At 39.6% G+C, this 13,654-nt stretch overlaps 2 pseudogenes; one reads left to right on the top strand and one right to left on the bottom strand.

The window, feature by feature from the left end:
• Positions 1 to 270: 270 nt before the first annotated feature.
• On the top strand, positions 271 to 3,645 carry LOC112504073 (annotated as a pseudogene).
• Positions 3,646 to 3,895: 250 nt separating this feature from the next.
• Positions 3,896 to 7,721, bottom strand: LOC112504074 (annotated as a pseudogene).
• Positions 7,722 to 13,654: the final 5,933 nt, after the last annotated feature.

Genomic DNA, 13,654 nt, shown 5'->3' with positions numbered 1-13,654 from the left:
CGCAACCCTAGCCGCCTTCTCGGCACAAATAACCGCCATAGATGTTTCCATCGCCACCTTTACCACCCAAGTCACCAACATGTCCAATTCCATCGCCTCCCTACCCACCACTATAACAGCTAGTATACCATAAATAGCCCCTCCTCCACCTCCCTCTACAGCACCCACCCCCGATGAAGCCTTCACCACTTTTGCTGCAGAGGTACGCACCCTCATCTCTTCCATCACTATACCTACCCCTACCTGCACCTCTACCTCCACCCCCGAGACATGGTCACGTGGGCCAACCTCTGCGCTCTTACTATGGCATTGCTCTCCAACTTCAACGAGATCAGTGCCAAGTTCGCATCCAGAGCGGCCGACCCAACCAATGCCCTCAAGAAGAGACTTGATCGACAACAGGAGCGCACCAACTCCATCCTCCTCTCGATGGAAGGAGCGCGAAGGAGAGAAGCGATGAGGAAATATCTTACTTCGTTACGCTCAAAGAAGAAGAGAAGTCGTGCCTCTTCTTCCACCAGCCGGCCCCTCAAAAGGTTGCAACATGACGACCCAGACCAYGATGATCATGGTCTTGGTTCTCATGAGGGGGAGAATCTATCCATCGTGCTGATGGAAACTACAGCACCACTACCACCACAAACTCAAAAACCTACCAACCAACCAACCAATGAAACCGAGGTGAGGGAACCAGAGGCTCAACCCTCTGATGATGTACATAATGTACAGGTTCCCTCTACAAGCACCATAAACCCATCACCACCAGCCATGGAGTCCTCACCAATTTTGGTGAGTTCTTCATCATCATCTGAACAACAACCCTCTCCCTCAATAGAATCAACCATTCCCTTTACCCCATCACCAACACCACCTCCATCATCAAAGCAACCAGAACCCACTTCCACTCAACCAAAAATTACACCCCAACCAGAACCAACCCAAAGCCAAACAGAACCACCTCGAAGCCAACCAGAACCACCTCTAACCCAAACAGAACCATCCATCACCCAACCTACCCAAAAGGTGCTTGCAGATATACCCTGCTCCTCCAGGAAACCTCCAACTATCGATCGAGTAGACGAAATAGTTGCACAGATGGAGACATCCACCAGTGCCACCAAGAGAACCCATCATGATGGAGAACATCCATTAATACCTCTACAATAATCGTGATGAGCAACTTGATCTCAATCCTCCCAATCGATCACCAGAGTCAATGGACCTGCTTCGGCACAGATTCGTGAGACAGACGACATCACCACCACAAGTCGTCTTCTCAAACGATGGAATCAAAACGGTCCTTGACATCAAACTTGGACTTTCGTGAACAGAGCTATCAAGTACATCGAGTACACCGTGGAACACACACATGGGAGGATCTACGTCTTCAACGACAATGATCTCATCAATCTAAATCCGTAGGACTTGATTGACTTGTATGGCCACACAACTCAGCAACATGAACAAGGGATACGGTACGGATGGCAAATTGAGTGATCGTAGAGACGATGGGGACTCTTGTAAAGTTCAGAGCGAAGAACGACTTCCAAATAGCTCTAGAACTTGGGATCGATAGTCTATCGTGCAAGGCTCCAAATGAACATTTTCTTGGACTGCAGGAGACGCACACTGCTTCAGTCATAAGTCAACCAGAACTTGGCTTGGTGTTCAATAACGAGTACAAGGCGAAGAATTTTTCAGACTAACTGAGGCTTTCAAGTATTCAACAGATACACTTGAATGGTTTCAGAATGTCATACGAGAGAGACTAGGTAGAGAGCACGTGCCGAGGAAGAAGGGACAAGAGTTGATTCATGGTATCTCTACAGTCATTCGTTATAGAGGACTGATGAGGCACTTCTGGAAAATCTACAGTAGAAACCATGATTGATGTAAATTTTCTATTCTCTTTACTTCCATATTGTAAGAAATCATCCAATTTTCAAACAATGAATTTTTTTTGGTAAAAGGATGTTTCTACTAGATTAGTCTTTGTTCTTTACAATTCATTCATGTTTCATAGACTAGTCATTGTTTATTTTTCATTACTTAGGTGGAGACTGTTAGACCCCATAATTCTTATTGTAAAAGTAATGAAAAATGTACAAGTATGGAAGTGCAGAGGACCGATAGAAGAAGAGCGGGAAAAGACCTAAGTGTTCAAGACCAACCAGATATGCGATGAATGGTCCATAGGTGCGATGAAYAATGCATCTCCATCACCCCTCTGGTTATTAACACTAAGAGGATTCTACAACAGTTCAATCAGAGATATCCAAGCAAGAAGATTCGTAAAGACTCTTGGTTGAACATGTTTCCTAGAAGACAGCTGGAGATGACTCATCGACAGCTGGATTTCTATTTTGCTAGGAAGATTAAGATAATATTTCTTTAAATCTAGATAGATATCTTTTCCTAGAATATCTCATAGATATCTTTTCCCCCTGATAGTTATCTCTTAAAATAGATTGCTAATATAAATAGCTATCATATGTCTTGTAATCAATAACTTTTCTTCTCGTCAGCATTCTTCCGTATTTTGAACAACCGCTGCCAGGAAGATCCTTCGCCCCCTCGAAGCACACATTCAGCACCCCTATCTTTCGGCTGTAAATCTCACATCGTTTCAGGATATGGACCAATGTCACCCCTTTCCAAACCAACGTCGCTATACTGGTGGCACCCCAATTGAACCCTATTGTCTGCTTCATCAGGAGCTTCTTGGCCTTATTGGAATAGATTGCATTGAACTCTTCAGTACAGTCGGTTCCAACATTGATGAGAATGTTGTCATTGCCACCAAGAGTCGGAGAACTATTACCACTTCAAAGACAACCGTGTGTTACAGTCGCACGTAGATGCATAATTAGCCAACTCTGAAGGATTGTGGTACAAGCCTCAATAMATAATTAACGAGCTGAACATAAACTCGGTGATTACAACTCTTTGCCACGTCGAGATATTGCCTATTAATTCGTGGACTACTTAAAGGCCTTATACATTGAGGGGCTATGCTTATTCTGGAGGTGGTAAGAAAGTGACATGTGTCAAGGTAACATTGGACGGAAGGGAAACATGGAACATTTGCAACCTGGATATTAGGGAAAAGCCAAACAAGTATGGGAAATATTGGTGCTCGTGTTTCTGGTCACTGAAAGTTGAGGTTCTGGACCTTCTTGGAGCCAAAAAGATCGTGGTTCGAGCCTGGGACCAGACCCTCAACACCCAACTCGACAAGCTCATTTGGAATCTCATGGGTATGATGAACAATTGTTGGTTCCGAGTGAAGACCAAGATGTGCAAACGACACAAGGGTAAAATCGGAATCGTGTTTAAGCACACAACACAACCCAGAAACCAGTCTGGTGGAGGGATGGTCGTGAGAAAAACCTCGAGATTTCATTCAAGTTGGCTCATCCAACCCTCAAGAAGAGTGTATTCTCCCCTTTCATGAACACTGTTTCTTTAACCTACACCATGTCTGAAGTCAAGAAACACAACTCTGTCGATTCGGCTTGGATCGTAGTCCATGGTCACATCTACGACTGCACAAACTCCCTCAAAGACCATCCCGGTGGAAGTGACAACATTCTCATCAATGTTGGGACCGACTGTACTGAAGAGTTCGATGCATCGTCACTATGATACGTTTCAGCCACTTCACCATCCGGCCACCAATGAATCCTAGAATGATCATCCTAACCGGAAACCCATGATCAGGCAACAACTTTTCTCCATTTTGCATATATGCAAGATGATATCTCTCGTCGGATCCATTGCCATCTCAATCCTTAAGCTGGTTTCGTATTTGGAACCACCGCCGTCGGGAAGATCCTCCACCCCCTCGAAGAGAACATTCAGCGAACCTTTCTTCCGACAGTAATCCCACACCATTTCAGGATATCGACCGATGGCACCCCTTTCCAAACCGATGTCGTTGTACCGGCGACACCCAATTGAACCTTATTGTCTGCTTCGTCAGGAGCTTCTTGGCCTTATCGGAATGGATTGCATCGAATTCTTTAGTACAGTCGATTCCAGCATTGATGTGAATGTTGTCACTACCACCGGGATGGTCTTTGAGGAACTTAGTGTAGTCGTAGATGTGACCATGGACTACGATCCAAGCCGAATCAGCCGAGTTGTGTTTCTTGACTTCAAACATGGTGTAGGTTAAAGAAGCAGTGTTCATGAAAGGGGATGAGACACTATTCTTGAGGGTTGGATGAGCCAACTCGGATGAAATCTCGAGGTGTTTCTCACAAGCCATCCATCCACCAGACTGGTTTTCGGGTTGTGTTGGGTGCTTGAACATGATTTCGATTTCGCCCTTGTGTCATTTGCACATGTTGGTCTTCACTCGGAACCAACAATTGTTCATCATACCCTTGAGATTCCAAACAAACTTGTCTAGTTAGGTCTTGAGGGTCTGGTCCCAGGCTCGAACCGCGATCTCTTTGGCTCCAAGAAGGTCCAGAACCTCAACTTCCAGTGACCAGAAACACGAGCACCAATATTTCCCATACTTGTTTGGCTTTTCTTTAATGCCCAGGTTGCAAACGTTCCATGTTTCCCCTTAGTCCAATATTACCTTGACACATGTCACTTTCTTACCACCTCCAGAATATGCATAGCCCCTCAATGTATAAGGCCTTTAAGTAGTCCATGAATTAATGGGAAATATCTCCTCAKGGCAAAGAGTTGTAATCACCGAGTTTATGTTCAGCTCGTTAATTATGTATTGAGGCTTGTACCACCATCCTTCAGAGTTGGCTAATTCTGCATCTACGTGCGATTGTAACACACGGTTTTCTTTGAAGTGGTAATAGTTCTCTGACACCGGCATCGTCACTATGATTATCCGGCCACCAATGAATCCTAGAATGATCATCCTCATCGGAAACCCAAGATCAGGCAACAACTTTTCTTTGTTTTGCATGTATGCCAAGATGATATCTTTCGCTATATCCATTGCCATCTCGATCCTTAAGCTGGTTCAGTATTTTGAACCACCGCCGTCGGGAAGATCCTCCGCCCCCTCGAAGCACACACTCAACGCCCCTTTCTACCAGCTGCAAATCCCACATCGTTTCAGGATATGGACCAATGACACCCCTTTCCAAATCGACGTCGCTATATCGGCGACACCCCAATTGAACCTTTCTGTCTACTTCGTCAGGAGCTTCTTGGCCTTATCGGAATGGATTGCATCGAACTCTTTAGTATAGTCGGTTCCATCATTGATGAGAATGTTGTCACTGCCACTGGGATGGTCTTTGAGGAAGTTTGTGCAGTCGTAGATGTGACCATGGACTACGATCCAAGCCGAATCGGCAGAGTTGTGTTTCTTGACTTCAGACATGGTGTAGGTTAAAGAAGCAATGTTCATGAAAGGAGAGGATACACACTTCTTGAGGGTTGGATGAGCCAACTCGAATGAAATCTCGAGGTTTTTCTCACGAGCCATCCCTCCACCAGACTGGTTTCTAGGTTGTGTTGTGTGCTCGAACACAATTCCGATTTTTCCCTTATGTCGTTTGCACATGTTGGTCTTCACTCGAAACCAACAATTGTTTATCATACCCATGAGATTCCAAATGATCTTGTCGAGTTGGGTGTTGAGGGCCTGGTCCAAGGCTCGAACCGCGATCTCTTTTGCTCCAAGAAGGTCTAGAACCTCAACTTTCAGTGACCAGAAACACGAGCACCAATATTTCCCATACTTGTTTGGCTTTTCCCTAACATCCATGTTGCAAACGTTCCATGTTTCCCTTTCGTCCAATGTTACCTTGACACGTGTCACTTTCTTACCACCTCCAAAATAAGCATAGCCCCTCAATGTATAAGGCCTTTGAGTAGTCCACGAATTAATGGGCAATATCTCCTCGTGGCAAGGAGTTGTAATCATCGAGTTTATGTTCAGCTCGTTAATTTTGTATTGAGGCTTGTAACACCATCCTTCAGAGTTGGCTAGTTTTGCATCCATGTGCGATGATAATACCCGGTTGTCTTTGAAGTGGTAATAGTTCTCCGACTCCGGCGTCGTCACTATGATAAGTTTCAGGAACTTCACCATCCGGCCACCAATGAATCCTGGAATGATCATCCTCACCGTATACCCATGATCAGGCAACAACTTTTCTCCGTTTTGCATGTATGCCAAGATGATATCTCTCGTCGGATCCATTGCCATCTCGATCCTTAAGCTAGTTCTGTATTTTGAACCACCGCCGCCGGGAAGATCCTCCGCCCCCTCGAAGCACACATTCAACGCCCCTTTCTTCCAGCTGTAAATCCCACATCATTTCAGGATATGGACCAATGGCACCCCTTTCCAAACCGACGTCGCTATAACAGCGACACCCCAATTTAACCCTATTGTCTACTTTGTCAGGAGCTTCTTGGCCTTATTGGAATGGATTGCATCGAACTCTTCAGAACAGTTGGTTCCATCATTCATGAGAATGTTGTCACTGCCACCGCGATGGTCTTTGAGGAAGTTGGTGCAGTCGTAGATGTGATCATGGACTACGATCAAAGCCGAATCGGCCGAGTTGTGTTTCTTGACTTCTGACATGGTGTAGGTTAAAGAAGCAGTGTTCATGAAAGGGGAGGATACACTACTCTTGAGGGTTGGATGAGCCAACTCGGATGAAATCTCGAGGTGTTTCTCACGTGCCATCCATCCACCAGAATGGTTTTCGAGTTGTGTTGGGTGCTCGAACACGATTCTGATTTCGCCTTTGTGTTGTTTGCACATATTGGTCTTCTCTCGGAACCAACAACTGTTCATCATACCCATGAGATTCCAAATGAGCTTGTCGAGTTGGGTGTTGAGGGTCTGGTTCCAGGCTCAAACCGCGATCTCTTTGGCTCCAAGAAAGTCCAGAACCTTAACTTCCAGTGACCCGAAACACGAGCACCAATATTTTCCATACTTGTTTGGCTTTTCCCTAACGTCCAGGTTGTGTATGTTCCATGTTTCCCCTCTATCCAATGTTACCTTGACACGTGTCACTTTCTTACCACCTCTAGAATAAGCATAGCCTAATGTATAAGGCCTTTGAGTAGTCCACTTTTTGCATGTATGCCAAGATGATATCTCTCGTCGGAACCATTGCCATCTCGATCCTTATGTTGGACCCGTATTTTGAACCACCGCCGCCGGGAAGATCCTCTGCCACTTCGAAGCACACATTCAGCGCCCCTTTCTTCCGGCTGTAAATTCCACATCGTTTTAGGATATGGACCAATGGCACTTCTTTCCAAACCGACGTCACTTTACCGGTGGCACCCTAGTTAAACCCTATTGTCTGCTTCGTCAGGTTCTGCTCCTTCCGGTGGTTTCCAGCGTAGACCAACGTCACCGGCAATTCCCTGCTCGGAAAATCGGTCACAAGCCGAGTCATGTTGAAACGAGCAGGTCGTTAGACCAAACCACATATCTCCACGGTCTAGTCCTCCCAGGTGGAGTTAGGGACCGGTCCATGGTTATGGACGTAATGAATAGGTGATGGTGTGATGAACCCATACTGCATGAGCTTAGTCAAAGGTGGCTAGGAGTTGATGGGATGTTTTTCGGTGAGTCGAACCGTGGATGGGTTACGCTCGATCCATTGATTTGTTGTTCCAAGATCTCTAGCGTCAAAAATGGAGCTTTCCAATTTGGAGTTAGCCTTTTTAATGGCGTCACGATAGTCAACGTCATCATCTTCATCATCCTAATCGGAATCGTACTGATCGGCAAACTATATTCCTAATGTGTTAGGATCCAACACCTTGGCTAAGCATATTCAAAGTTCCATGTAGGAGATTATTCGATAAGGGTGGGAAATAAAAGATCTTGATGGATGAGGAGATGCACAAGGCCCATACATACATCATGCTTAATTATGAAGAAGTTCACCCTTTCATTTGGATGTTTGATGAATTGATTCAACGAACATAATCCTCTATTGATGAAGAAGCACTTGATAAAGCAAGGGTCCAAGAATTTTTTTGTTGGTTCCATATCTAAGTAAGTATATAAGACACCTACGAGACTTCTTTAATAAATGGTCCAATTTATTTATTTTTGTTGATGTGCAACGATCTTTCATTTTAATACATTATGAATGTGCCAAACGACTCCAATGAGCACTTGAAAGTATTAGCACGTTTTCCACTATGTTATGATTTATCCTTATAGGGTTACTTTGTCAATGGTAACAAGTTCCCATACACAGTCACACAATGTTGGACATGTAACAAATAATAGTTGAGTATGAGTAAAGGGGTCTTCGTATAACAAGGTCGACTCAGACTATTATGGGTTGTTAGATAAGGTGTTGGAAGTTGAATATCATAGTGTAGGGCAATGTGCAATTGTGTTATTTAAATGTAGTTTGTTTGATATTAATCAGGGGGTTAAATTAGATGTTAAACACAATTTGGTTGATCTCAAATACAAGTCAAGGATAAGAACTGACAACCCATTCATCTTAGCATCCCAAGCGATACAAGTGTATTATACATCATACCCTTTACAAACAAAAGATTTGAAAAATTGGTGGATTTTATGAAGACAAAGCCAAGGGGGATATATGAAGTGCAAGAATATGCTAATGAGGTTGAGGATGATGATAATGTGGATGGAGAACATTTCTTTTAGATTGACGAAAAGGTATTTTCTACACCTTCCACAAATGTAAACCACGATCTAGAACCAGTTCCTTTCTTAGAACCACAAGTATTCATTAAGGTAGGTAGCAACAATGGTGACAACCATGATAAGGAAGAAGAGTCTCAAGACACATATGTTGATTCAAACAGAGACGACGAAGAAGAGATTTTATCTTATTCTAATTAATTATGTTTATGTGTATGTTTATTTGACAATGTGTGTATGTATGTCTATGTGACAATATGTAAACGTTTGTTTATCTAGCCGTTTATTGTCTTATATATGCTTATGTTTATGGTCGAATCGATGTTTATATCAAATAATTAGAGCAGATTGCACATTCATCATCACGTGGTAGGGGTAGAGGTACTGGTGGTTGTTTTAGCCACTCGACTGGAAGACATTCCGAGCATCCGATCCATGACCCTATCCAAGACCAGGCAAAGGAGTTGGGGGTACGATGCTCCAATATTGCGGGGAGGTGCCTAAAAATCCTGATCATCGACCATCTTTCGATCTATCATAGTAAGTCAATATAAGTTGGTATGTAGTTTTCTTATATTTATAATTCAATATGTACTAACGTTATAAATGTTGTTTTCTTCTGATTATGTAGCATTACTTGTTTCGATGTTGGTAGGAAGATTATGATATTGTTCAAACGATGTATAATGGTGTATGGAATGCGTACACTGAAATCCCCCCACCCTCTGCTCATATTAAAAGGATATTTGAGTGATTTAAGGTATGTACATTCATATCCTACCTCAAAGTACATCCACGTGTTTTTTCTAACATTAAAAATTTATATATATGTGCAATTGATGTATAGGTGGGCCCCTTAAGAAGGATATGAACCCTAACGTTGTGGGCATGTCGGCTTTGAAGGGAAATTCCCTTTATTGAATCTGACAAGAGTTATGGGACGATTTGGTTGATAAGGTATTTATATTTAAATTTGAGCTGTATGTTAGTGTTATTGATAACTCTCAATTTTGAGAGTTATTTGTTGTTCAATACTCCTATTTTTATGTGTTTTATGTACCCAGTTTGCCTATATCTTGTATTTTTGGTCTAAAATGTTTTAAGAGGTGATGAAATTTCAATAATTTGATTATTTTCTGAAAAACCGCTGCTGTTGGAAAAATGCCCGCTTTCTGCCCACTTCGATATCTTCCTCAAAACGGATTTGGATAAATTTAAATACTAGTTCTTCTGGGTATTTAAAAGAATTAATTCTGCAGTCAGATCCGAAAATCTCACAATATTTAGAGGAATGGGCCTTGTAGTATAAAAAAATGTCTTAAAGTACTTTTCCCCTTACTTTAATGAAAAGGTCATCTCTATCTTTTTTCTTATTTTAAGGGAAAGGTCATCTTTACCTTTTTCAACCTTTCAAAAAAGGTGACAAGGCCTAAAAAGCTTACAAGAAGTGATAGGAAGTCTTTGCCCTCTAGATAAATAAGGCTTTCTTCCTTTGGATAAAAGGGATGTCCATCTCTCCTTTTTCTCCTATAAATTGAAGCATTTGCTCTCATTTTGAAGATCATCCATTTTGAAGCACAACTCAGCTGAAATATTTCTTCTTCTCTTAAGTTAAGTTTTAGCATGTAATTTTTTTTCCTAATTGTAATCTGCTGCCCATAGATTTCACTCCTATGGGCAGCAGACCTTTGTTTTATTTTAAATGAAAGTTACATTTCAGTTTTATTTCTTGTCTTATATTAATGTTCTGTAATTCTATTATGAGCTAATCACCCTATTGGGTGTGGGTGTRAGTCAAACTTAAGAATTTGAAGGCACACTTGGGTGTTGCCATTTTTATTAATTCTTAAGCTTGGTCATTTAAGTCGGGACTTAAGCTCAACGCAGATAAGTTGATCACTTTGAAGTGTTAATATTAGATCTTTGATCCAGAGATGGGCGGATCTGAAATTCGGCTTAAATGATGCACAAAGATTTGAGAGAGTCTTTGATAATCACGTAGAGATGCGAATTCTGCATGTTTTTAGCTAATGTTCAGATATTAGTCGAGTTTATACTACAAAGAGATTTGAGTATAAATCTTTAGGCTAGTGGAACCAGATATCTTTTTATCTATTAGCTAATTCGGCAAGTTAAAAATTGGTAAAAYTGGACGCTTTGTGGGCACTCTATGGGCATAGTATATAAGAATTCACTTTCGAGAGATCGGAGTTTTTATAGAAGTCTCATAAGTTTTTTACCAAACTGTTTCTGCAATCTTCTTAGGGGAAACTTACACCCATACCCATCTTTTAATTTCAAAGGTTTATTTCGTATTTTAAAGCCTTGCACAAACAAAACTCTACTCTTTTTCTCAAACCGAAACATGCTCAAGAAGTTTRTGAAACTCTCTGATTCTCAGTAAGTCCAGTCCCTATGGAAACGATCTTGGTACTATACCACTCTATTACTTGAAGCGATCATAGTGTCGGTGTGCACTTGCACCGCCACTGTGGGGACTTTGTGCCCACTGTGTGAACACTTACGATTCTGCCACATCAGTTATGTTATTAGTTTCGTTTAGCTTTTATGGCAATATGGTTTATACTAGATTTGGAGTACGGATATGTGAAAAGCAAAGTCTAAAGCATTTAAAAGAAATTGAAACACTTTGGTAGATGGTGTGACTTCAAAACACAACGGGGGCTCTGTGAGTTGTGCCCAACACAAATTGCATTTGTTAAGTAGTGTTTCTAACAATCCTTATATTTAACTACTTTTCTTAATTAATGACTACTAAATGCTTGACTTTTCTAGGAAAAAAAAACTTGATCGTGAGCCATTGATTGTTGAGGTCTTCAAAGAAACCCAATGCAAGAAGACGACGTTAGAGGATGTAACAATCTCTTACGGGGTAGTTTATTCATCCTAAGCCTTTCATGACCATGGTAAGCTTTAAACGAAATTTAATATAGAATACATACTTAGTTTTAAACGACTTTTAGTTAATATTATCTTAATGTATAAAAGCATTTAACCACCTAATATGTTACATCTTGCCCAAGCTAATATGCTACATCTTGCCTAATATTCTATTCAACTTCAAAAAATTAGAAGTCTTTTTACCATTATACCTATTTAGAGCACAACTTCTCATTGACTTTCATACATATACATATTAATTGGTTGGAATTGTGTAGGCTGTCATTGTTGGGCATACGTTAGGTTTATAATATATAGTACTTTACGCATAAAAAGTAGTTTTTAAGAGTTTTTATTAAATGTTTTATAATATGCTTTAAGATTCAAAATTAAAGGTAATTTATGTATAAATACAACTTATTAAAGCTCCATATCTGAATTCGTGTAACTACCTGTAGATAAACATAATCAAATACAGGATAAACATTTCATTTTAAATATAAAAAATCTAAAATATAATTAAGATAATCATTGAAATCTAACAGAATATTTAATTATTATCTTTATAAAATGTTATATTATTAAACCAAAAATAAATTATTTCGTTATTAAACTTAAAATAAATTATAATAAAAAATATAAATTAAAGAAATTACATAAAAATAAGAACTTTTAAATAATTGATTTGATAGTAACATTGATATATTTTTTTCAATTTTTTATGATATCTTAAAATTTATATTTTAATCAAAAATAAAATCATTATTGTTTTCTTAAGAGCACATAAAATCATATTATAACATCAACAGAGACAAATAATAAAATAGAACATTAAAATCGAGATGTGTATTGCTGCATTGCGCGAGTACTCTTCTAGTATGTATGTATATATATATATATATATATTATATATTCATTTGATAAAAAAACAGATTATGAAGTTTGCGGAAATGTTGAAATAACGGTCGTTATGCTGCCGAGATTTTAAAAATACTAATTTTTTTTATTTTATTTTCTAAAATTATAGGACAGTTATGAGTAAAAGATGTTAGTGAAGCATCCAGACCCAGAGACCCTACCTGTTGGAGATAAGAACGTGTGGGAGCAGATTCAGCCTCGGAAGAAAGGCCGACTCTATGGCTTTGGCACCTCGTTTGATCAATCTTTTACGACAACGTGCACTTCATCCATTTTTAGCATTGAGCATTCCCATGCATCTATTTTGCAGTCGGAGTACATTTATGGTTTATTTCAAGATTGTCTTGTTATATATGTTTCCCTAAGAGCTTACTCATTAGGCGTAAACCACCTGTTTGTTAAGGATGTGCTATGGTCTCTTTCATCGCTAATAGTAAAGTCCCGTCGCTAAATCTGTAGCAAAATATTTTTGCGACCAACTGATTAGCTATGACTTGTTTGCTACGGATTTGCTACAAATTTGACTTGCAGCTACGGATTTGCTACGGATTTGCTACAGATTTGTCCGTCTCTGATGCCCAGATTTCTAGTAGTGCAACTCACTGTAACATTCATCACGAATAGTTATGTATTTACAAGTGTATAAAATAGATTTTTTTTATTCATATCATCAGTATCATATTCGTCATTAATATACATTTTAACTATAACATTCATCATGAATATAAATATTATACATCATTAATTTTCATTATGTCCACATATATACAACAACTTTTCAATATTCATATATCAGAATCATATTCATCATGAACATACATTTTCACTATAACATCCATCATGAATTTTTATATATGTTCATGTGTGTGTATACAACAACCCTTCAATATTTATACATCAATATGATATTCATCATGAATATACCTCTTCAATATAAAATTCATCATGAATATACATAGTATTCATCATGAATATTTATATATGTTCACATGTATGCAACAACTTTTAAATATTTATACAATAGTATGATATTCATCATTAATATACATTTTCACTATAATATTCATTATGGACATACATTCTATTCATCATGAATATACATATTATTCATCATTAATATTTATGTGTGTTCATATGTATACAACAATTCTCTAGTTTTTATATCAGTTTAATATTCATCATAAAATA

The sequence above is a fragment of the Cynara cardunculus genome, unplaced genomic scaffold (genome assembly GCF_001531365.2).
Source record: "Cynara cardunculus var. scolymus isolate 2C unplaced genomic scaffold, CcrdV1 Un_Scaffold_4540, whole genome shotgun sequence".
Lineage (NCBI taxonomy): Eukaryota > Viridiplantae > Streptophyta > Magnoliopsida > Asterales > Asteraceae > Cynara > Cynara cardunculus.
This window is presented reverse-complemented; position numbering and strand designations above follow the sequence as displayed.